Raw genomic sequence first — 23,398 nt, 5'->3', positions numbered from 1 at the left:
CTCGTTAAAGCCTTCTGGGAGTGAGCTGCTATACTATACATATGTGAAATATCTAAGAATTCAAACATTAGAGCATACTGAAAGTAAATTATTTATGCTGCTGTACCGATGCTGATTTACACTTGAAATATAAATGATATGGCCGAAATAAAGAAAATACTTTGTAAGTGTCCTTCCCAGTTTAAATAATTTTATTTTAATGATGCGGTATCTATGAAGAATAATGTACTTAATGATGTTTAGAAATAGAATTGTTTTGCGGCCTTGGAATTCACCCCGTCAAACTGAGATAAAATGATATATCACTCTCGTATACTTTCGGAAAGGTTAGGTTCTCATTAAGGCATATCGGTGGAATTTAATTAAGGATTGAGATGTGACATTGTACTTTTAGATTTGAGTTTAAATATATTTATGTTCGTTAGCGATGTAAAAGCCAAGCGGGAAACTATCTAATTGTGTAACTGTCATGTTTCATTTAAGAAATACATCCTTTAGATTATAATGACTATTTTTTCGGTTTTCTGTCACTCCGAAAGATAGAAGGTCACGTGGAGGAAGACCTATGTTGTCCCTACTGACATTGTTTCCGGCATGAAACCGCAACCAGGTTTCCGTTTCCGTTCACCAGCTGGATGTTTCTTCACGTGAAACAATTCTACACCAGCGAGGTTTCCATTCCACAGCGATGCGGAGCAGTGATTCGAAGACAGCGACCTCAACCACTCGACCTCGCGGTCCCTTTCTGACTTTCACAAATCTTTCGGCGTAAACGAAAAATTATTAGGAAATATAGATAAATGTTAGTTTCCGAAAAGAAAAGAAGAATATATTTTTATTTGTATATAAATAATCTATCGGAAAACAGTCTGTAAAACACTATTCTTATTGATATTGATTGTTTTTGCTACAGATATTTTAGAAACTATTACTGATGTATAATTATTTTAAATTTGTTTTCCATAATTCCTTGTCACCGTTTAGGGTCGATTAAATTCAGTTTTGTTTTTAAAAGTATCCCAGTACTTAGACTAAATGGAGTTCCGCTATACGGCTTGAGGGTTAATACATATTTTTACCCCTCATGAAACTCAAACCGACTCTGCTATAACTTTTTATTGGTTGCATTCTGTGCTTCCGAAGGATCTTGTTACATATGTAATCATTACCATCGAAGTAAAAATGTTGAAAAAGTTTATATTTTTCTCTGACCGATGCAATATTTAAAGTATTTGGAGAACAAATCATATTTCTGACCGACAAGAGACAGGCCGTGTGTTTAACACATCCGTGGTAATATTTTATGGAAAGACAATGGATTTATTTCCAGTCAATAATCGTTCACTTTGCAGAAAATGTCAGTAGGTCGTTTCATAAGTGGAATATCTGGGGTCATTTGTGAATGAAACGGGCCTTCGTGTTAAGGAATAAATGGTTTCTGTTATTACCGGTGTTTGCATCCTTTGATATATAGAAAAACATTATGTGCTGTTGAGAAGTTCACAGTGGGTTGTCTTAATTTAAGGATAGTCTTTACATTTTATTTCGTTATCACAGCAGCGTTGTTTATGCCGTGTGGCGGCCGTAATATTTCGATCTTTTCAGATTGTTCAGCACAACATTTATGTTGTGTTATTAGTACTTTTCAGTTTTTCTGATTGAACATTTCGGCTCGGGTGATTCTAATACTCCTTGGGTATTCTTTAACCACCCCTTAAACAAGGCACCTGCTTTTTAATTTTGTTTTGGCAGTCTCTGTGATATGAAGGCTCCGTAACCTCAGATCCCCATTCAAAATTCCAGTTAGTTTAGTTCTGCCAATTGTTTACTCGTTTTTTAACTGGGGACCATAGGCCACTTTTCATGGAATTACACACTAGTGTTTCATGTTCACAGCCGTATGAACACACCTGCGGATGTCTCTAAATTGTATTTTTGTATTTGTAACGCGGTGTAAATATTGAGTTCTGCAAAACCCGAGGATAGAGGGCATGGGCGGAAGCATGCATTTCCGCTTCTGTTCATGAACAGGCTCAGACAAACCGGGCCTATTTGTCGTGTTGAGCGACCTGTGGAGTTTCCACTATTTCATTTTATAGTATAATTAAATAATTAATTGGTTCTCTTTTGCTGCATAATATGCAATGTACTTCATAATTGTATGCTCATATAAATAAAAAAAAAACTGTGCAGACATGTGCGATAATTGTATTTGAATTCTATTACACACTCTCTTTTTGTCAGTTCACATGAATCAGACAAACTATTTTCTGTTTTAAATGTGGAAAGTAACAACTTAGAAGAGGCGTTTACAAACGATTATGGATAATGGCATATTCTTGTCGTCACAAATGGAAAACTGCCTTAAATAAACAAGAACATTTCCTCTATAAAGTGTTTCCAAAAGTTACTTTAACTGTCATAGATAAATATATCGTCTCGTAGGTGTCAAATACATGACGGTACTTCATTATTATGAATATGCTTTCATTATTTGGCGTATGGTCACAATGCAAGGATAATGGAAATAAATCAATGTCTACGAAGACCTGTTACGATTAAAATTCATTGAGTAAACGAGAGCAAGTACTTCTAACATATTCTTTAATCCTCGTATGTTCCAAGCAGATAACATGATAATCGATAGCTGGGAGTTATTGCTAATAGTTCTCAGTCATCTCTTGATATAAAAGCACGTAAAATAGGAAGAAAAAGGTGATAAAAATGTTATCTTGATTCATCAAGTATATAGAGGATATGTGTTTGTTTTGAGTGAATATGGAATATATCTCACCGAGAAGTGAGAAAATTTCAAATATTTTCACGAGCGCGTAGCGCGAGTGAAAATGTGAAAATTTTCTCACTTCGAGGTAAGATATATTCCATATTCACGAAAACAAACAAATTTTCTTTTTTATTTTATGCTCAATTACGTTGAGATTTGCATTTCGCAACTATTTTTAATCTCAGCGCGGGAAACAGACGCGCATAACAGACATGACGTCAGACGTGCGGTGACGTTATAAAGACGCATACAACATAAAGTACCATTTTATTTTATTTTTTGCTGCATAACGTTATGAAATTCTCTTTAAGTAAAATAATTTGAATCGAGAAATAAACTGTAAAGAACAAAGTGCGACTACAGTTTTCATCCTGTTTTAAGCAAATAATTTAAAATTTATAAACAATGTAATGAGGGGGTGGAGCTATATCTCTCATAGTGTGAAAAAATAGAATTCATATTTTCACAGTGTGAGTGATGAAATATGAAAATATTTAACTGATAGAATACATTTTTTCATTAGTTAGCATAAAATAAATAATTATCTGTGCAGTTCTACATCATCGCAAATATATTTCGACCAGTCGGTAATGTTTCAATCATATATAATATACACAAATAATTAGCCTTGTTATTTCATTATTTATTCAACGACTTTATAGGGTCGTATTTAACCCATTTCATCTTACGTACAACTTTATATTAAAATATTCCTCAAAGTGAAAACCTAAAAACTTGTTTATTTGTGATATAACCACACTCATTTGCTTCATACCATTCTTTTACTGTAGCAAAATGCTGCAAATGGTGCTACAATATATATCCCCATTTCTCGTATTCCCAGGGTTTCACATATTCTCGTTGTTTTGACATAACGTTGTCAAATGATATACTAGACAGGTATGTGACAAAACTAACACACTAAACATTTTAAGTGATTTGAACATAAACTGATGAAAATATTGCCATTTTACTGAATTTAAAAAAAAATTCTAGTGGGGTAAGCGAACTTGCCATTAATTATTCATTATGCTGTTATTCCTTTATGCATTTACTGTAGAATATATCTATTTATTGCAACACGGTAATTCAACTGTTTTAAATTCACCAAATTGTTAATGCTGAAGAGTCAAATCTAAATCCACGGGAATACGAGAAACTCTTGGTCCATTTCTGAGGTTGGGAGTGGTAACAAATACTGTATCAAACTAATTTAGGTAGTTCTGCACGTTCGGATCGATTTTTTCCACAATGTGGGATTTGATTAAACCCTGATTTTTTCAAACTGAAAAATATACTTAGAAAAAAAATGCAGCAAACAAAAAGATAGGGTCGTGTGCTTGATTTTTTGCTGGACTGATTTGAAAAATTTGGACCTCTTCACGCAATTTTTCATAATGGGAGTCTCTGGGAAAATCACAACTTTCATAACATGTTCGCGGATGGAAGTTTTTCTACTTTGTAGACTTTATCGAAATTTAATACGTAAATAAACATAAGGTCTATAATTTGGTGGAAAAAATGTATAGGTCCTTGTGCTTATTTTTGACATAGTTGACCATGATTAATGTGAACCGCATATTTCAAGTTAATTTTAAGACATTATTTTGAATTTTTTAACATGTCAGATGTTTTAATATGATATTTTAACTTTAGAAAGATATTAACAGTGGCATTGTAATAAATTTACTCACGGGTTGCCATTAATTCATGAAATTACTTTTATTTCCTTTCGCTGGTCCATCCGTATGAAAATTAACACAGTGTGGTAGGCGTTAATTTGGGTGGGTTTTCAATTTGGATTCTATCACTGACACAATTATTTTCTTCTGAAAATGACCGTGTATTTAATTGTTTAAAATATTATAATACAATCAACTGCAGAATCTATTTTACTTCTATTTGATATACAGTTGTTGCACAAATAACGAGAAAATTAACCTATATGAGTGACATTTGCAGGATATGCATACACTTTCTAATGAACAGAAATCTTACCAATTACAAAATTCCAAATACTGCATCTTCTATATTTACAGGACCATTAAGATAAATGATTCATCAGGAATAGCAATGAAGTTACGGCAGAAAGATCTTATCTTCATAACAATGCTAAGAAATTACGATGTTGACAGTTTAGAATACGTGCAACTCGCAAGGTAGTGACACTGTCTCATTTAATGTCGTATGTAATGCAGATGTTGATTTTATGTCTTGAACAAATATAGTTAGCACAGTTTGAGAAGTTGCGTTGGTTGTGTACCTACTGTGACAGGAAAGGCCGTACCGGCGACAGTAACCATTAGAACAAATCAACACCATTTACAATATTTACAAATTTATTTACATAAGATGATAATTAACAATGAATAGATGATATGAAAAAAAAACTGATTATAAGAAAGAAAGAAAAAAAATCAAAGTTCAGTATCACCAGATACAAAGTTCTTACAGTTCCATTTTAAAGTGACGTGACACAGTTCTTTAATTTAATTGCGAACTTTAAGTAGCACAAACAATATATAAACGTATCTCTAAATCAAGTCCCTTTAAACCGTGAATACGTTGATTCCGTTTTGGCTCCCTATGCTGGTAGGTGATTGCATTCCTGAGCTGACTTCAGAGGATAACAAAAATCGGCGTCCTTGCGGTTTACGGCACAACCATGGGACGAAAGCTCTGCGCTGGGAATATCACATCCAGGCGAGTGATGACAAGTGAACCTCGGGCATTGTACTTCCGGGTGATGACATCACCAGGTAAAATCGTCTGGCGGAAGAAGCTCGATCGAGCATAAATTTCTAGCAAGAAAAATTAATCAGACATAGATTCGTCTATAATGTCGGAAGGTGGTGTGCGCCAGGCATATCTAGTCCAGTCTATTTGTAGGGTAATGTCCTGCCAAATACTAAATTTCATGGGATTCACGGATAATCCTTGTGCTATGACTACTGTCATTTTCACGGGATTCACGATATAGCCGGGAAATCTGACTACTTTGGCGCGGATTGAAATTGACAATTTGAAGCCCGTTATAGTGGTTTTGGGGATAAAAACATAAATTACTGAAGTTTATAAAATATCAACTTTCTTATTACTGAACCGAATTACATAAAATTTACATGGAAATTTAAGTTATGAAATACAGAAAAACATGAGAGGTATTTCATGCTTGAAATCTGACATTTACCTCAATAACTCAAAAATTTACAAAAAGATGATGCAATACCTGCATTTACACTACAGATACAATAAGGCCCGTATTTCAGTTTGTGACACACGTCCCCCCTTAAAAAGAAAATTTATAATTTTCTTAGATGAAACAAAATGACATACTGAAAATAACAAACACACACAAAAAAGGACACACTGTCACTATCTGTACACCATATAATATAGCCACCTGTCTACACTCTACTCAAATAATCTGCGCCTACATTTTCTCTACCAGGAATTGCTCTGATACTAATCCTATATGGCTGTAATGCCAATGCCCATCTCATTAGCCTGGAATTGCTAAGTTTCGCTTTATTCAAATAAGTGAGCGGCTGATGATCTGTCTCTTATACAAAGTCTTTACCGAACAAATACCGGTGAAACTCAGCTACTGCCCATACTATCGCTAAACACTCCTTTTCTATCACTGAGTACTTTTGCTCCTTAGGTAGCAATTTCCTACTAGCATACGCTACAGGTAATTTCTCTCCATCACTTTCCTGAAGTAATACTGAGCCTAAACCTACATCTGAAGCATCTACTCTCAATATAAAAGTCTGATCTAAATCTGGCAACTTCAAAATAGGCGGACCCATTAAGCTAGCCTTCAAAGTCTGGAAAGCCTTTTCTTGACTTTCACCCCACTCTACAAGATTTGGCTGACCCTTTTTCGTCAAATCTGTGAGCGGAACTGCAATGGCGGCAAAATTTGGGATAAACTTTCTGTAAAGTCCAACTACTTCTAAGAATGAACGTATTGCCCTCTTGTTTTTCGGTCTTTCGGCATCCTGTATGGCCTGTACCTTATTTGGAACTGGTTCAAGGGTCTGGACATCTCCTATCATATGCCCTAAACATTCTAACTTCTGAAAACCTATGAAACACTTGGACGGTTTTGCTGTTAACTAAGCCTCTCTTAGTCTGGTTAACAACTCAGTTAGTGCTACTACATGTTCTGGCCATGTGATTGTATACACCAGGATATCATCAATGAAACTATCTGAGTGCCCAAGGTCCTTCAGAACCTTCCGCATCAGTCCACAAAACGTTGCAGGTGCGTTAACTAATCCAAAAGGCATCTTACGGAATTGAAACAAACCTTTCGGGGTTTCAAAAGCAGTCATGGGTTAAGCCTTTTCAGACAAAGGAACCTGCCAGTAACCTTTGCTCAAGTCTAGTTTAGAAAAATATCTATACTTAGATAGCTTTGAAAACATCTCCTCCATGTTTGGCATAGGTTCAGCATCGAAAACCGTCAGTTTGTTGACCTGGCGAAAATCTATACAGAACCTAATACTGTTATCTTTTTTCCTTATGAGGACAATAGGGGAGGAAACTGGAGCATTTGATGGTTCGATTACTCCCAACTCCAACATTTTATCTACTTCCTCTTTCACTACTGGCTGCGAATGAAAAGGAACAGGATAACCCTTTACTCTTATCGGATCTGTAGTTGACAACTGAATATCATGTTCAACTAAGTTAGTATTTCCAGGAATATCTGTCAGTACATCTGAGAAATGTTCTAACAAGTCTACTACTTCCTGCTTACATTCTACTGGTAACTCTGGATTTATCTCTACATCTTTGTACGTTTCTGTACCCTGCTTTATAGGACACACATCTATATCCTTTTCTACTCTACTCGAAAACTCATCACTACTTTCATTCGGATCTAATCTGTCATAATCTCTCTGATCCTCCTCTACAATAGCTGCTCCAACCTTACTTAATATACCCTTCTTTGGTATAGACTTACTATCATCCTTCCTTTCACAGTACTGTTTCAGCATGTTTGCATGAAAAGTTTTTAACTTTCCGTCTACATCTATCCTGTAATCTAGTCTATTTACTACCTCTACTACTACGTAAGGACCCTTCCAATGTAACAACAACTTATTATGTTTCGTAGGTAACAATACAAGTACCTTACTACCTGCCTTAAACCTCCTATCTCTAGCCTTCCTATTGTAATACTTTTTGTATCTAGCACTACTTTTTGCTAACTGTTGCTGAGCTATCTTACACGTATCCTCCAACTTTTCTTGCAAATCCATAACATACTGGTAAGTGGTTTTAACCTCATCATTCTCCGTCTTACCAGCCCATAACTCTCTTAGCACAGTTATCGGTCCACGGATTGTTCTACCGTAAAGTAACTCAAAGGGAGAAAATCCCAAACTTTCTTGTGGAACTTCACGGTATGCAAACAACATAGCATTCAAATACCTATCCCAATCTCTAGGTCTCTCACTACACATACGCTTCAACATTTGCTTCAAACTACCGTTAAACTTCTCTACTAAACCATTACACATAGGGTGATACGGTGTTGTAGTTAACTGCCTTAATGACAACAATCTACTAACTTCTGCCATAAGGTCTAGTCTGACGTAAACTGCGATCCACAATCGGTAAGCATTTCCTCTGGCACTCCTAATCTACTGTACATATCTACTAATGCCTCTGCCACTCTCTCAGTTTCAATACTAGGTAGTGCTATGGCTTCCGGATATCTAGTAGCATAATCTACCATAGTGAAAATATATCTGTTTTTCCTATCAGTCATAGGTTCGATCGGACCAACGGTGTCGACAGCAACGCTCTTAAACGGAGTATCAATCAAAGGCATTTTTCCTAACGGAACCTTACTTACTCTACCCTTAGCTATAGTACGTTGACAAATAATACACGACTGACAGTACCTCCTAACATCTGCCATTACATTACTCCTGACCAGTAAAATTCGCCTAATACCCTATCACTAGTTTTCCTTACACCTAAATGGCCTGTCAGTAACGAATCATGTGCAACTTTAAACACAGTTTCTCTAAGATATTTAGGTACAATCAACTGTCTACTTTTGTCTAAATTCTGGGCGGTATACTCTCTATATAACAATCTATTCCTAATCTCAAACCTAACTGAACCTTTACCTCTTCACTGCTTAATCGTACCTTCCTCAGCCTTCTTTCTACACAAATCTAAAGTCCTATCTTTCTGTTGCTTTTCTAAGAATTCCTCTCTAGATACAGTCGAATATCGTTACCTCGATATCGGTTAGCTCGATACTCCGGTTAGCACGATGTATTTTAGTCGGTCCCGTTTTTTCGCTATATATTCTAATGTAATTATTTATCATTACCTCGATATGATTAGCTCGATATTTTGTTTAGCTCGATGAGATTTTTCTGTCCCGTCAACTTACCTGTAATGTTTTTACACCTGGTTTCGTCGATATCACAACGTGTCAAAAATATCCATGTTATTTGTTAGGTGCGAAAAGCAGCCTATTGTTGTCCGGCGATGTATTTATCATAATAAAGTTAGTGTGTTTGTAATTTAATCTTTAATCCAGTTCAAATGTTAGGAAGTTTGCATTTAATTCCCAGTAATAAGTCTTATAAAACAGCGTGCAAGCGGGCAACTTGTTTTCCAATATAACAACTAATTTGGATGAAATGTTTTTCTGCCATTTAGGATTGAGTAACAATATGCGTATTACACAGGAAAATTTTCCTTATCGAAGCACAGTCGAAATGACTACTCAACTCGGAACATTACAGCTGCATTCAGACTTGTTTATGGAAGGAATAAAATGCTAATGTTTACACGTATATTTTGAAAAATTTAAAACTTAAATGTAAGTATGTACTATTTAATTAAGATGTTTATTTGTCAATAAAATTAAAATCGTATTAACGTTATATTATTTCTTTCTCCTTTCAAACCCTCTGAAAAACAACAGCATTGGATATAATGACAATAAAGACGTCCAACACAAGTACAAAGTTGTCCCAGACAGTCAATATCGTTACGTCGAACTTCTGATACGTCGATGCATTTTTTACAGTCCCTTGAATATCGAGGTAACGGTATTCGACTGTATATGTAAAATCTGAGACGGAACTTTAAGCGTTATTTGCTTCTTAACTTTGGCTTGCGCCCTAGTTTCTATTGCTGACGCTAAACTACTAAACTGAGGTTCTACAGCTCCCTCTACATTACCAATTACAACATCGTTGGTAGGATTATCTACAACCAACGCCTCTACTGTACCCTTGAAATACGGACAATCAATATCTATTCTAGCTACATCTAGCCTATGTTCACTCCCATCTATGTACTTACATCTACGGGTTTTCTCTAAAAACTGACTTGCTTCTACTAAGTCCCGTTTCACTATCACACATGTACAACCTGTATCCCGCATAGCGATTACATCCCTACCATTACAAGTACCTGGTTTTGTAGGACATGTACTTACACTAAGCATACCTAACTCCTCAACATCACTGAGTTCTATAATACTATTTCCACTCTATGACCTACTTGACTTACTCCTATCTCTATCTCTATTTCTTCCTCTACCTCTACTCCTAGATCGGTCACGGCCTCTACCTCTATTTCTATTTTCCTTTCTACATTTGTATTTCTATTCTCCCCTTTACTACTTTCCTGTTCCTGCTCTACCTCTATATCTGCTGCTGCATTAGCACTATTACCGTACTTTCCACTCCTACAGTAATATGAGCTATGCCCTATACGACCACAATTAGTACACTTCAGTACACCAAAGGGTTGATAACCTCTACCTCTATTAGCAACATTGCTACTACCTCTATTACTAGTGCCTACATTACGACTACTAGGATACTGTCTCTGAGGTATTTCATATGGTTTATGGTTCCGGTCCTTATTGGTTCGATTCACGACATACTTGGGACCTCCACGAGTCTTTGCAAACAAATCTGCATCTTCTGCTACATCCCTAGCTTTAACTAACCTCTTACTACTCAAATTCTGGTATAGTTCTCTATTACATATATCTAAAAATTGGTCCTTAAGTATAAAATCTATCAATCCTTCGTACGTTTTCTCTACCTTACTCAATCTAAGCCAACCATCTAAATATCTACTTATTTTGGCTAGAAACATCACAAAGGTCTCATTATCACGAGGCCTTTCAGTTCTAAACTTTTTCTTATAGCCATCATCAGTGAGTTCGAACTGACGTAGCAAAGCGGCTTTCAGTTTATCATAATCCTTCCTATCTTCCAACGGAAGCCTATCAAAAACCTCTCTTGCCGTACCCTTTAGAAGGAACGGTAAGTTAAGTGACCATATCTCTTTATCCCAATCCTGCGCAACAGCGTACGTTTCGTACACATTCAAGTACGCATCCATGGAATCAATTTTCTCATCAAAGGGAGACATCTTAACCTTTACCTTTTTCTTACTCATCTTTTCTAAGTCTGTCTTAAACTTATGCTCTGTTTCTAATTTCCTACTTTCTGCTTCCCCCTTCTCTGTTTCTAACTTCCTAGCTAACATTAACTTCTCCTTTTCCATTTCTAACTTACCCTGTTCTAACTTACGTCCGTATTCTAAATTATCTAATTCAAACTTACGTTCATACTCTATCTTTTCCTTCTGCAACCTAGCCTCTAACTCTAATTTTTCCTTCTCAGCTTCTAAACTACTTTGTCGTTCATATTCTATCTTTTCCTTCTGCAACCTAGCCTCTAACTCTAATCTTTCACTATCTGCTTCTAATCTTTCTCTCTTTCTTTCTTTCTCTGCTTCTAACCTTTCCTTCTCTCTTTCTCTCTCTGTTTCTAACCTATCCTTCTCTGCCTCTACTTTTAATTTCTCTGCCTCTAATCTATCTTTCTCTGCCTCTAATCTACTATGTCTTTCCTCACGTTCCCTAGCCTGCTCTTCCTTAACAAAGTTACGTAACTCCTCTCCTTCATAACCTAACTCCTGTGCTACTTTCGTTAACTCTACTACACTAGTCATGTTTAAATGAGTACACTACGTTAACACTATATAACACTACAGTACAACAGCTACTATAACAACCTGAGACACTAGTTACACAATCGTTAGGGAATACTCGACTACACTAGTTTACACTAAAGCTCTACAGTTACCACTGGAGCCAACACAAAATACTATACTATACGTATATACTACACAAAGCGTCCTCACTAAAATAACAATACACTATGTTACACGTGATGTAAGCGGTAATGGTCGTCTTTTAAAAAACTGATTGTGAAAATTGATAATTTGGATATTTTAGTGTTAATATAAGTTATTATCAGTGAAAAAGAAGTCGGAATAATAAGCATTATGTTAGTGCACTTATTAATATGACTAAAAAGACAAATAAGAAACGAAAAGAAAGGAATAGTAGTGATGGCGAAGCGAACAATAGCAAAATACCTAAACAAAGAGGCCCGTCTGTGGAGCAGGAGGTATGCGTTTCTGTAAGTGAGATTTTAGGGAAAACAAACACAGTGTTATATGGGGAAGACAGTGTAAGTCATTTACAAGAGGGTGATTGTGCTAGTGCCAGTGCTAGTGCTAGTACTTGTGCGGACATAAGTGTATTCGAGGACTCTGGGAATAATCCTACTCCACACAACACCAACAAAATGGCGGAAAGTAATAAAGAGCCTACTAACGCTGACATTGTCAAAATTCTTGAAAACATTAATATTAGATTAGGAGCTGTTGAGCAAAAACTTGATGGACTTGATAAGTTAGAGAAACGGATGGATACGTTTGAAAAAGATATGAGGAGCCTGTGGGTCGCGATAGACGAGAGGAGCAAGCGGGTGGACGAGCGTGTGGCCAAGGTGGAAGACAAGGTGGACGGGATGGATATCGGGGCGGGGCTGATGGCTAACCGGATTTCGGATCTTGAAAAGGAGAGGGACTCTTTAAGGGACGATGTTGTTTATTTGAAGTCGCAATCAATGCGCAACAATCTTGTATTTACCGGGATACCGGAAGACGGGGGCCATGAGTCATTCGAGGTAACGGAGAGAAAACTACGGGACCACCTCCATACGGTGATGAAGGTTGCTAAGGAAACCACTCAAGGTATCCGGTTTGAGCGGGTCCATCGCTCCCCGAGCGCGCCGACTCCGGGAAAGACGAGATCTATTGTGGCCAAGTTCACTTATTTTCAGGATAGGGAGCTTGTGCGTAGGCAGTATAAGGAACTTATAAATACTAAGTATAACGTATTTGAACAGTTTCCCCCGGAAGTGGTTGCAAAACGACGGAGGCTACTTCCAAAGATGAAAGAAGCACGGAGGCAAGACAAGAAGGCGTGGATTGCGTATGATACGCTCTACATCGATGGTGTGGCCGTGAAGGAATAGGGGACACGTTGAGGGTGAGCTATCTGTGCTTTCTTGGAATGTACAGGGACTTTCTGCTCATAAACAGCAGTGTGCCAATTTTGTAAATATTATTTCATCCCATGATATTTGTTTTCTCTTTGAAACCTGGTCTTGTTCTAAAAGTAATATCAACCTAAATGGTTACATTTCACGTAATATGTATAGAAAGTTTCAGCATAGAAATGCCCGTAGAAATAGTGGTGGTGTTTTAATTTGTTATAAAGAACATTTAAAAGATGGTATAACAATTGTTAAAAATGATTTTGACACCATTATTTGGCTTAAGTTAGACAAAAATTTCTTTCATATTGAAAATGATATATACCTGTGTGGTGCTTATATTTGGGGTGAGGATTCCCCCGCATACAATACTTTCAATGTTGATCTATTTGATTTGTTGGAAACTGATATATCTACTTTTGAAGAACTTGGGAAAGTACTTGTTTTTGGTGATTTAAATAGTCGTGTTGGCAGTAAGCGCGATTTTATAACGCATGATAATTTAATTCTTTAACTGATGATGCAGATTATGAGCCAGATATTTCCTCTGTCAGGGCCTCAGTAGACACTAGATTAAATAATCATGGTATTAAATTACTAGATATTTGTAAATCTACATGTTTACGTATTGTGAATGGTCGAGTAGGTAATACTGATAAATACACTTATTTTTCCCATAACGGATCATCGGTTATGACTACCTATTAGCGCATGAGCGCAGTTTTTCATTGTTAAAATATTTTACAATCGGGTCATTTAATGAGTGGAGTGATCACGCTCCGTTACATTTTCATTATATTGTAATAATAAAACACCTGACCCGTATAGTTATTCTGAAGTCAAATATATATGGGATAATAATTTTAAAGCCAATTTAGGGCTGGAATTATATCTATGTTACCACATTTTAATACTATTGTAAATGATATTGATTGTACTAATAAAGAATCCGTTAACGAGGTTGTAAATTCTTTTACAAATATTGTACGCAATGTAGCGGACCCTTTATTCTCTAAACATTGTACTTTTAAAGATGTACCCATATTTGACAATGATTCTTGTATAAAAAATGCTGAGTGGTTTGATGCAGATTGTGCTAATGCTCGAACTAATTATTTAGATGCCTTGAATTTATATAATGTTTGCAAAAATGACAATAGTCGTACTGAGTTATGCCATAAGAAAAAAGTGTATAAGGATTTAGTACGCAAAAAGAAAAATCAACGTTATAGAATTAAAATGCAGGAAATTGAAAATCTTAGAAAGCAGAAACCAAAAGATTTCTGGAAATATTTTAAATCAAAAACAAAAACTGTAAAAAATGATATTTCACTAGATGAGTTTAAAACTGTTTTTTGAAATATTAGTAACAATATTGTTGACTGTACCAATGATGAGACTGAATCATTTTGTGATAATAACGACTTTAGTCAGCCTAATACTGTATATCCTGAATTAGATAATCCGATTAGTATCGATGAGGTGAGACATGCTATTAAGTCATTAAAGCGTGGCAAAACAATTGGAAATGCTTGTATGTTGAATGAATATTTTATTGAATGTGCAGATATTTTAACTTCACATATTTGTGATGTATTTAATTGTATTTTGAACTCTGGATATTACCCTGATAAATGGACAGAAGGCATTATTGTACCTCTGCATAAAAAAGGCTGTGCGAATGATGTTAACAATTATAGGGGGATTACTTTAGTTAGCTGTTTTTCAAATTGTTCACGACTATATTAAATAGACGCATCGAGCTTATATGTGAGAGTAATAATATTATTTCGGACGCCCAATTCGGATTTAGAAAGGGTCGTTCAACAGTTGACGCTATTTTTTATTGATGTCATTGGTTCAAAAACATATAAACGAAAATAAAAGATTGTATGTTGTGTACGTCGATATGATGAAATGTTTTGATACTATTTATAGAAATGCGCTATATTTTAAGTTGTATAAATCTGGTATTCAAGGTAAAATATTAAGTATTATTAAAGATATGTACCAAAATGTCAAATCATGTGTGAAACAATGTTCATCATACTCTGATTATTCCGATATGCTATTGGCCTACGTCAAGGGAGGTAATGTCCCCGATATTGTTTTCTCTATTTGTCGAAGACCTAGAACTGTATTTACAAGATAGCTTAAATTCCGGTTTAAATATAGATGATATAATTTTTATAATGATGTTATTTGCCGATGATATGGCCATCATAGGAAAGTCACCTGCAGAAGTACAAAATCATTTGGACCTGCTTTATTCTTACTGCAATACTTGGGGACTTAAAGTTAACACTAAAATCATGGTTTTTCGTAAGCGAGGGCGTTTGTTGCCTAATGAAAAGTGGACCTATGATGGACAGCATATCGAGGTTGTAGATGATTTTAATTATTTAGGCACAGTGTTTAATTACACTGGTAATTATGCACTAAACCAAGAATATTTAGTCGGTAGAGCACTTAAAGCTTTAAATACATTGTTAAATAAGTGTAAAGATTACGATCTAAAACCACACATTATGTGCCAATTATTTGATGCCTTTGTAGGTTCTATATTATGTTACTCATGTGAAGTATGGGGCTATACAAAATCAAAGAAATAGAACGAATACATCTGAAATTTTGCAAACGGTTATTACAAGTTAAAATTAACACGTGCTCAGCTTTTGTATATGGGGAACTCGGTAGATATCCTTTATATATTAATAGATATGTACGGATAATAAAGTACTGGTTAAAATTATCAAGAACAAAAATATATTGTTAAAGTTGCGTATATGCAAGCACTTGAAGATAGTAATAAAGGATATTGTAATTGGGTTACTAATGTTAGAAAACTTTTAACTGATTATGGATTTGCAGATATCTTTAACGATGCACAAAATGTAAACATTAATGTATTTGTGCAAGTATTTAAATGTAGAGTTTATAGATACATTTAAACAGGAATGGTTTGCATCCTTAAGCAATAGTACTGTTCTTGATATGTATAAAATATTTAAAAACGAATTTCAGTACGAAAACTATTTGAACATGTTACAAAGAAGAATCGTATATATTTTTGTAAGCTGCGTATGTCTGCCCATCCTTTAAGGATCCAAACGGGCAGATATGCAAGAAACAATACCCCACGTAATGAACGTTACTGTATATTTTGTAACCAACTTGATATTGAAGACGAGTATCATTTTGTTTGTATATGCCCATGTTATACTCTTATTAGACAAAAATACATTAAGCGTTATTATTATATTCACCCATCTGTGTTCAAATACCATCAACTTTTAAACTCTGATAATAAGTTTGAATTGATAAAGCTGTGTAATTATGCCAAGGAAGCATTATGTATTCGTAATGCTATTTTAAATAATTCTGCTTAATATGTTCATCCTCTGTTACCATATCATATACTTCTAGCTTCATATTATTATCATAAGTATGTACATGTTCAATCCATATTTCCTCTATCATATTACTAAATGTTTCATTTGTATGTTACACTATTACCATGTATATACACGTGACATGTTAAAAATGTTTAAAGATGTGTTTAGACGATGTACTTATGTATAAGTCTTAATAAAAGTCTGTTCTGTTCTGTTCTGTTCTATATTGCGCAACAGTACTATGTGTCATTCAAGGTTGCATAGGCAGCAATCAACAATGTACAGTGACAGTAGGCTGCAACAATACCCTAGCCTTATCAAATATCAATCAACTGTAACTAGTGTTAACACTTTAGTGTAATAAATAAAACAAAAATAAACCAAAGTGCTTTATCCCAAGATAAGGTATAGGTATAACACAACTGTGTAGCACTAAAACATAAGAGTAGGTTAAAAGTATATGCAAGTAAACAAGCTTGCTAACACACACAAAGTAAAATACTGTATCTAGTATGTATACAGTACACTAATACATATTAGGATCACTGGGAGAAGTAGGGCAACGCACAAGTAAGAGTGAGTAGGATATCTCTCCTTGTCAAGGGCGGTCACTCTCAGCACAGATATATGGTGGCTTAATCATAGAGTGACACAAAATAAACCCAAAAGAAAAATAAAAGGAACGAACTCACCCCAGAATCCAAGTGTCGTATGCAACTGTCTATTAGTCTGTGACCACTAAAGCTGGTTAGCTGAAGCTATGGATCTGTCTTGTCTTGTCTGAGGCAAGACGTCACTCTGAAAAATGAATAAAACTATTATATGTGTACCAATAGAGCAAAACAAGAGGAATCTTTACAAATTATTGCTGCAGTTAAATGGGTGTTAATAATGTTCGAATAGCTACTGTGTCTGGTCGAACAACGAGTGGAGATCCCACTTCTGACACCATTGTGACAGGAAAGGCCGTACCGGCGACAGTAACCATCAGAACAAATCAACACCCTTTACAATATTTACAAATTTATTTACATAAGATGATTATTAACAATGAATAGATGATATGAAAATAAAAACTGATTATAAGAAAGAAAAAAAAAAAATCAAAGTTCAGTATCACCAGATACAAAGTTTTACAGTTCCATTTTAAAGTGACGTGACACAGTTCTTTAATTTAATTGCGAACTTTAAGTAGCACAAACAATATATAAACGTATCTCTAAATCAAGTCCCTTTAAACCGTGAATACGTTGATTCCGTTTTGGTTCCCTATGGTGGTAGGTGATTGCATTCCTGAGCTGACTTCAGAGGATAACAAAAATCGGCGTCTTTACGGTTTACGGCACAACCATGGGACGAAAGCTCTGCGCTGGGAATATCACATCCAGGCGAGTGAAGACAAGTGAACCTCGGGCATTGTACTTCCGGGTTATGACATCACCAGGTAAAATCGTCTGGCGGAAGAAGCTCGATCGAGCATAAATTTCTAGCAAGAAAAATTAATCAGACATAGATTCGTCTATAATGTCGGAAGGTGGTGTGCGCCAGGCATATCTAGTCCAGTCTATTTGTAGGGTAATTTCCCGCCAAATACTAAATTTCATGGGATTCACGGATAATCCGTGTGCTATGATTATTGTCATTTTCACGGGATTCACGATATAGCCGGGAAATCTGACTACTTTGGCGCGGATTGAAATTGACAATTTGAGGCCCGTTATAGTGGTTTTGGGGATAAAAACATAAATTACTGAAGTTTATAAAATATCAACTTTCTTATTACTGAACCGAATTACATAAAATTTACATGGAAATTTAAGTTATGAAATACAGAAAAACATGAGAGGTATTTCATGCGTGAAATCTGACATTTACCTCAATAACTCAAAAATTTACAAAAAGATGATGCAATACCTGCATTTACACTACAGATACAATAAGGCCCGTATTTCAGTTTGTGACACCTACTACGTTGCTCCTCTGAATATGCTTTGATGTATTTCCTAATTGACAGTAGTTAACAAGAAGTTTTTATTCCAGTATAAAACATCATCTCAAAATTGAATTTATTATATATATACTATACGCTAATAATAACCGGACATCATACTTTTTACAGCGTATTTTATTCGTATTTTTTTACTTTACCATATGCAACATAAATTGTCTGTGATTATAAATAAGCGTAGGTCTAAAAGAAAATCAAATATGATGTTATTCATTTACAGATTAAATTTACATTTTATGCTCCGAGATGCGTATCAACCACAAATTGGCATTTTTGCAAAAAAAAAAAATAAATAAAAAAATGAATAAATGAATAATAATCGCGTCCAAGAAAGAAACTCCAGTCTTTATAGTCATACTGTAGCTAACTATGAAAGTGAAGTTGATTTCTTTTCTTGGCCAGCAGAAATCAAAATAAGTTTCTGGCTATCGATCTCCTTAACATAGTTGCCGTCCGATTATAATCAGTAGTGGTAGTAGCAGTAGCAGAAGTAGTAGCAATAAATCGTTGTCATCGTCGTCTCATAAAAGAGGTAGTATTACTAGCCGTGTGGTAAAAGCAGTTATCTTCCTTGCTGTAGAGAAGTGGTCATAGTAATTGTTGTTGTCATCGTTGTCGTAGGAATCGTCGTCGTCGTCGTCGTAGAAGTAGTAGGAGCAATCATCGCGGTTGTTGTCGTCATTGTAGAAGTATTCGGAGTCATAGTCGTGATCTTCGTCGTCGTCGTGAGGTAGTATTAGAAGTAGCAGAAGTCGGCGACGTAGCGTTACGAAATTTTGTTTTCGTCATTCTGCGTATTGCAGAAAACAAGTAATACAGCTTATATAGAGTTTATATGAGACTATTTCCACAAATAGAAGTATAGGAAGCCTTATCTAGTGATAGATTTCTAACTGACGCCGACGTTTATAGGGCAATTTGTAAAACATATTTAATTAATGTCAACCTATACTTCTAAACAAACAAATATATTGATTTAATCAATATTTCAGGAGACAATCTCGACATTAATCTGAAATAAAGTTTCTAAAAATAGATTGTGGTAACAGAAAAAAGAAGGTCAATAAGCTATTAATGGTATGAAGCTATCGTGTGGAGCTACTGTGTGAAGCTACTGATTTTTCAATAACTTGACACTGACGTCACATGATACTCCGAGATTTACTAAACAAAATAGGTAAGTTAGTACACTGCATCTTATCTGTATGTAGACACATACACACAAATGATTTATATATACATGCTGATTTCACTGTTCGTCATATAATGTGCATGTTTATGTCCTCATGGGCCTCTAGCCTATTGGAATTGAAATAAACGTTACTTTTTTGTATTATAATATTCGACTGCAGATGAATAAAACAAATAAATAAAAGCCCCCCACGCAGAATGGTGGTAAAGAGCCGTGTCTGTCACCTTTTGGAAGAGGTTCTAATCTGACATTTTGTCATTTGTTTCTTTTTTATTTTTGCGTTTTTATTTTAATATAATTCAAAAACCTATCTAATTTAGAAATGAAAACAAAATTATATTTATTCTAAGACTATACGCTGAGTTCCAGAAACAGTTTTGCACCGTTTAGAAAAGGAATTATTGGCCAAAGAAGAAAAAAGAAAAGCAAATTGCTACAGTTGCGCTAGATGATTTTGTCAGAAACGTAGTTAAAAACACCCGAGAATAAAAAAGAGATTTGAAATTTGAAAAAAATCTTAGCCATAATTAAACCTATAGCTATATTCCTGTATTCCATCACGTGCTAAAATCTTATTTCTCTGCCATCTGCGCCACGTGTCCGATAAAAGATTAGGTATTATACACAAGTAAGTGAACTACCTTCGAAACTTAGTATGATATTACATCTGCTTTAACTTTGAAAATAAGTAATATCTGATGAATGACGCGCATTTAGGTTATTATAAAACACATAACATAGTTTACTTGCATTTGACACACATTTTGTAATCAAATAAGCCGACAAAAAAAAACAGAAAACCACAGAGGAGAACGTTTAAATGTTTGTTTTTTTTTTTAAAATATTTTACTATCGAAAAATGCCTTCAGCAAGTGTTTTTAAAATATATTCAAAAGTCAAAATATTTATTGGCATAAAACTTATGTACAGCTCTTTTTAATGGGTCAACCGTGTTGTTGCACTTATAAAATAGACTGGCCCGGTTTATAGGTTGGTCAGGGCTATAGATATGTATTGTATTTTGCCATTGAAATATTTCTATAAAATGCTTCTCCCCCTTCCGTTTGGATCCGTCCATGTTTACAAACACGTTTGTTTATTTTATGGACTGTACATGCTTTTCGCCAAAAACTATCATTTGGCGGGTTGCTTAACAAAAGTGAATTGAAAAGCATGACAAATTTTAACAAACGTGGCAATACTAGTCATAGCATGAAAATAAGAAATATACAAATGTATGTACCGTATCAAGTACATTAACTTAATTTCATTAAAATTAAAAACAATACACAATGCATATATCGGTACTTAATCGAACAGTATAATAACTTTACAGTATATGTTTAAATTAAGTACATCAAACATTATCATTTCTAGCCCTCATAGCAAGATAAACAAACTTCGAGAGCTTAACTAGAACAGATTTTTTATGTAGACATCAGTTGTCTAAATTTCGTCATATTTGTCCATGTATAATAATACCTATTCAAAAGACGTGATCTCAGATCTCTGTATAATGGACAAACCAACAGAAAATGAAACTCTGATTCAACTTGATTCAAATTACATCGACTACATACTCTGTCAGATCTAACAACATTTCTATAACGACTTCTTCTATCTCTAAATTATGAGACGAACATCTTAATCTTGCTAAAGCGTTTCTATGAGCATCATTATCTATTATGCTTAAATAATTTTCTTGAACAAAATTTAACTTAAATTGTTTATAATAATCCAGTTTGGTAGATGAATCAAGTTCAGCCAACCATTGCTGTAAATACTGGTCATAAATCCTTTGGACTACTGCATTAACATATGTTTCAGATATTCTATCATAACTCCACAAAAAGGAAATTCCAAGTTCATCTAGTAAGTTTCTCAAATTAACTAGCCAGCTACTTAAAAATGTATTTTAGTGTCCTTGTGCCATCATTATTTTGTGCATTAATGAATTAGGCATATTCATATTTTTGTACCAGGACTTGATAATTCTAATTTTTCGTATTACATACATAGGAAATACACCAATTTTTCATACTGCACTGCTACATGTTTGATGCTTAACACCAAGAATTTGTTTAAGAAACTTAAGGTATATATGTTCTATGTCTGAAGACTTATGGAAACCCCATATCTCAGATCCATAACACAATATCGGTAACACCATAGAATTGAACAGTTTGATCTTATCAGTAACATCTAAACTAACGTTATCAAAAAGTGAGTTAGAGAAAAAAAGGCTTTTAAGCCTGCGTAGATAATGCCTTTTGAGCCTGATAGAAACTACCATTGCATGACAAAGTAACACCAAGTCAAATTGCAAATTACATTGTATATTTAAGGATTAAGTTAAAAACTGTCGGAAGAAAATTGATAGTTTGATATTTATTATATCAAATTATTGAGAATATATACCCAAAGAAAAAAATCAGTAACAAACTGTATCAAAATCGTGAATAAATGGTGAACAAATCGGGATTTGCCGATTTATTAACACCATTTGTTTACGATTCATTAAATGAGTCGGAAGCAAATCTGGTTTTGCAAAGAAAGTCCCGCTCTCCATTCATTGCAAATAATTTATTTGTTTACCATTCATTAGAAACAGATATTTTGTGCAGTACCATCTATTACTGGTTCATTAAAAAGTAAAGCCTAAAATAAAAGCTGTAACTTTTTTGGAGGGATTCATGAGTATTGTCAGCCATCTTCAATGTATTTTGGCGGAATACAACTGAAATACACAGCGACACCACGTTCTCTAAAATACTGGAATTTTAATCGTTATATAAATTTTGATTATCTAATATAGTTGTAGAAGAACATGTATAAGTACATACATTAACTATTTACACTATATTTGAAGTTGTTATGTTTCAAGATTGTCATATGCTTTCATGACAAAGAACGTTTCATAAACAAGATCTGATGCATATGTTCTAATTTGTATCCTACTCTTGAATTTTGCAATTGCTATATTATTTCATATTGTTCTTTACTTACAAGATCATTTATTTTGCCATTTTTGTAGTAAATAATACTCTTTCTAGAGAATAACAATTCATCCTTATTTTTTGTACCTATGTTTTGAAATAATGCTGATTCATTAGCACGATTCATTACCGATTCATTAGCACGATTTATTACCGATTTGTTAGTACCACTGATTTCCAAATTCTTTTCATGTCAACTTCAGCACACCTGATTTGTTACCGATTCATTATTTTGCAAAACAAAGACCTGATTTGTTACTGATTTATTTACCCGATTTGTTAACGATTTCTTACTGATTCATTAGCTTATTTTCATACCATTTGCATCGTGATCAAATCGTGAACAAATCATTTATTACAGCGATTCATTCCAAATTTGTTTTTGCTTGGGTAACTGCAAAATTTTTACAGCGGGGTAATCTATGAGGAATGTCTCAGAATCACGCGGAAAACGCCTGTAAATACAAACGATTGAAGATACGCTTATAAAATTATTTTCAAAATGTACATATGCTACATCGTACAAAACTGGAAGTCAATTAAAACAGCGCTATACTTGTGCCAAAAAGATCAAAATTGAAATAAAGCCGTCACCTGAGATAACTGT

This window comes from Mercenaria mercenaria, chromosome 1 (genome assembly GCF_021730395.1).
Source record: "Mercenaria mercenaria strain notata chromosome 1, MADL_Memer_1, whole genome shotgun sequence".
In the NCBI taxonomy this organism is placed as follows: Eukaryota; Metazoa; Mollusca; class Bivalvia; order Venerida; family Veneridae; genus Mercenaria; species Mercenaria mercenaria.
This window is presented reverse-complemented; position numbering follows the sequence as displayed.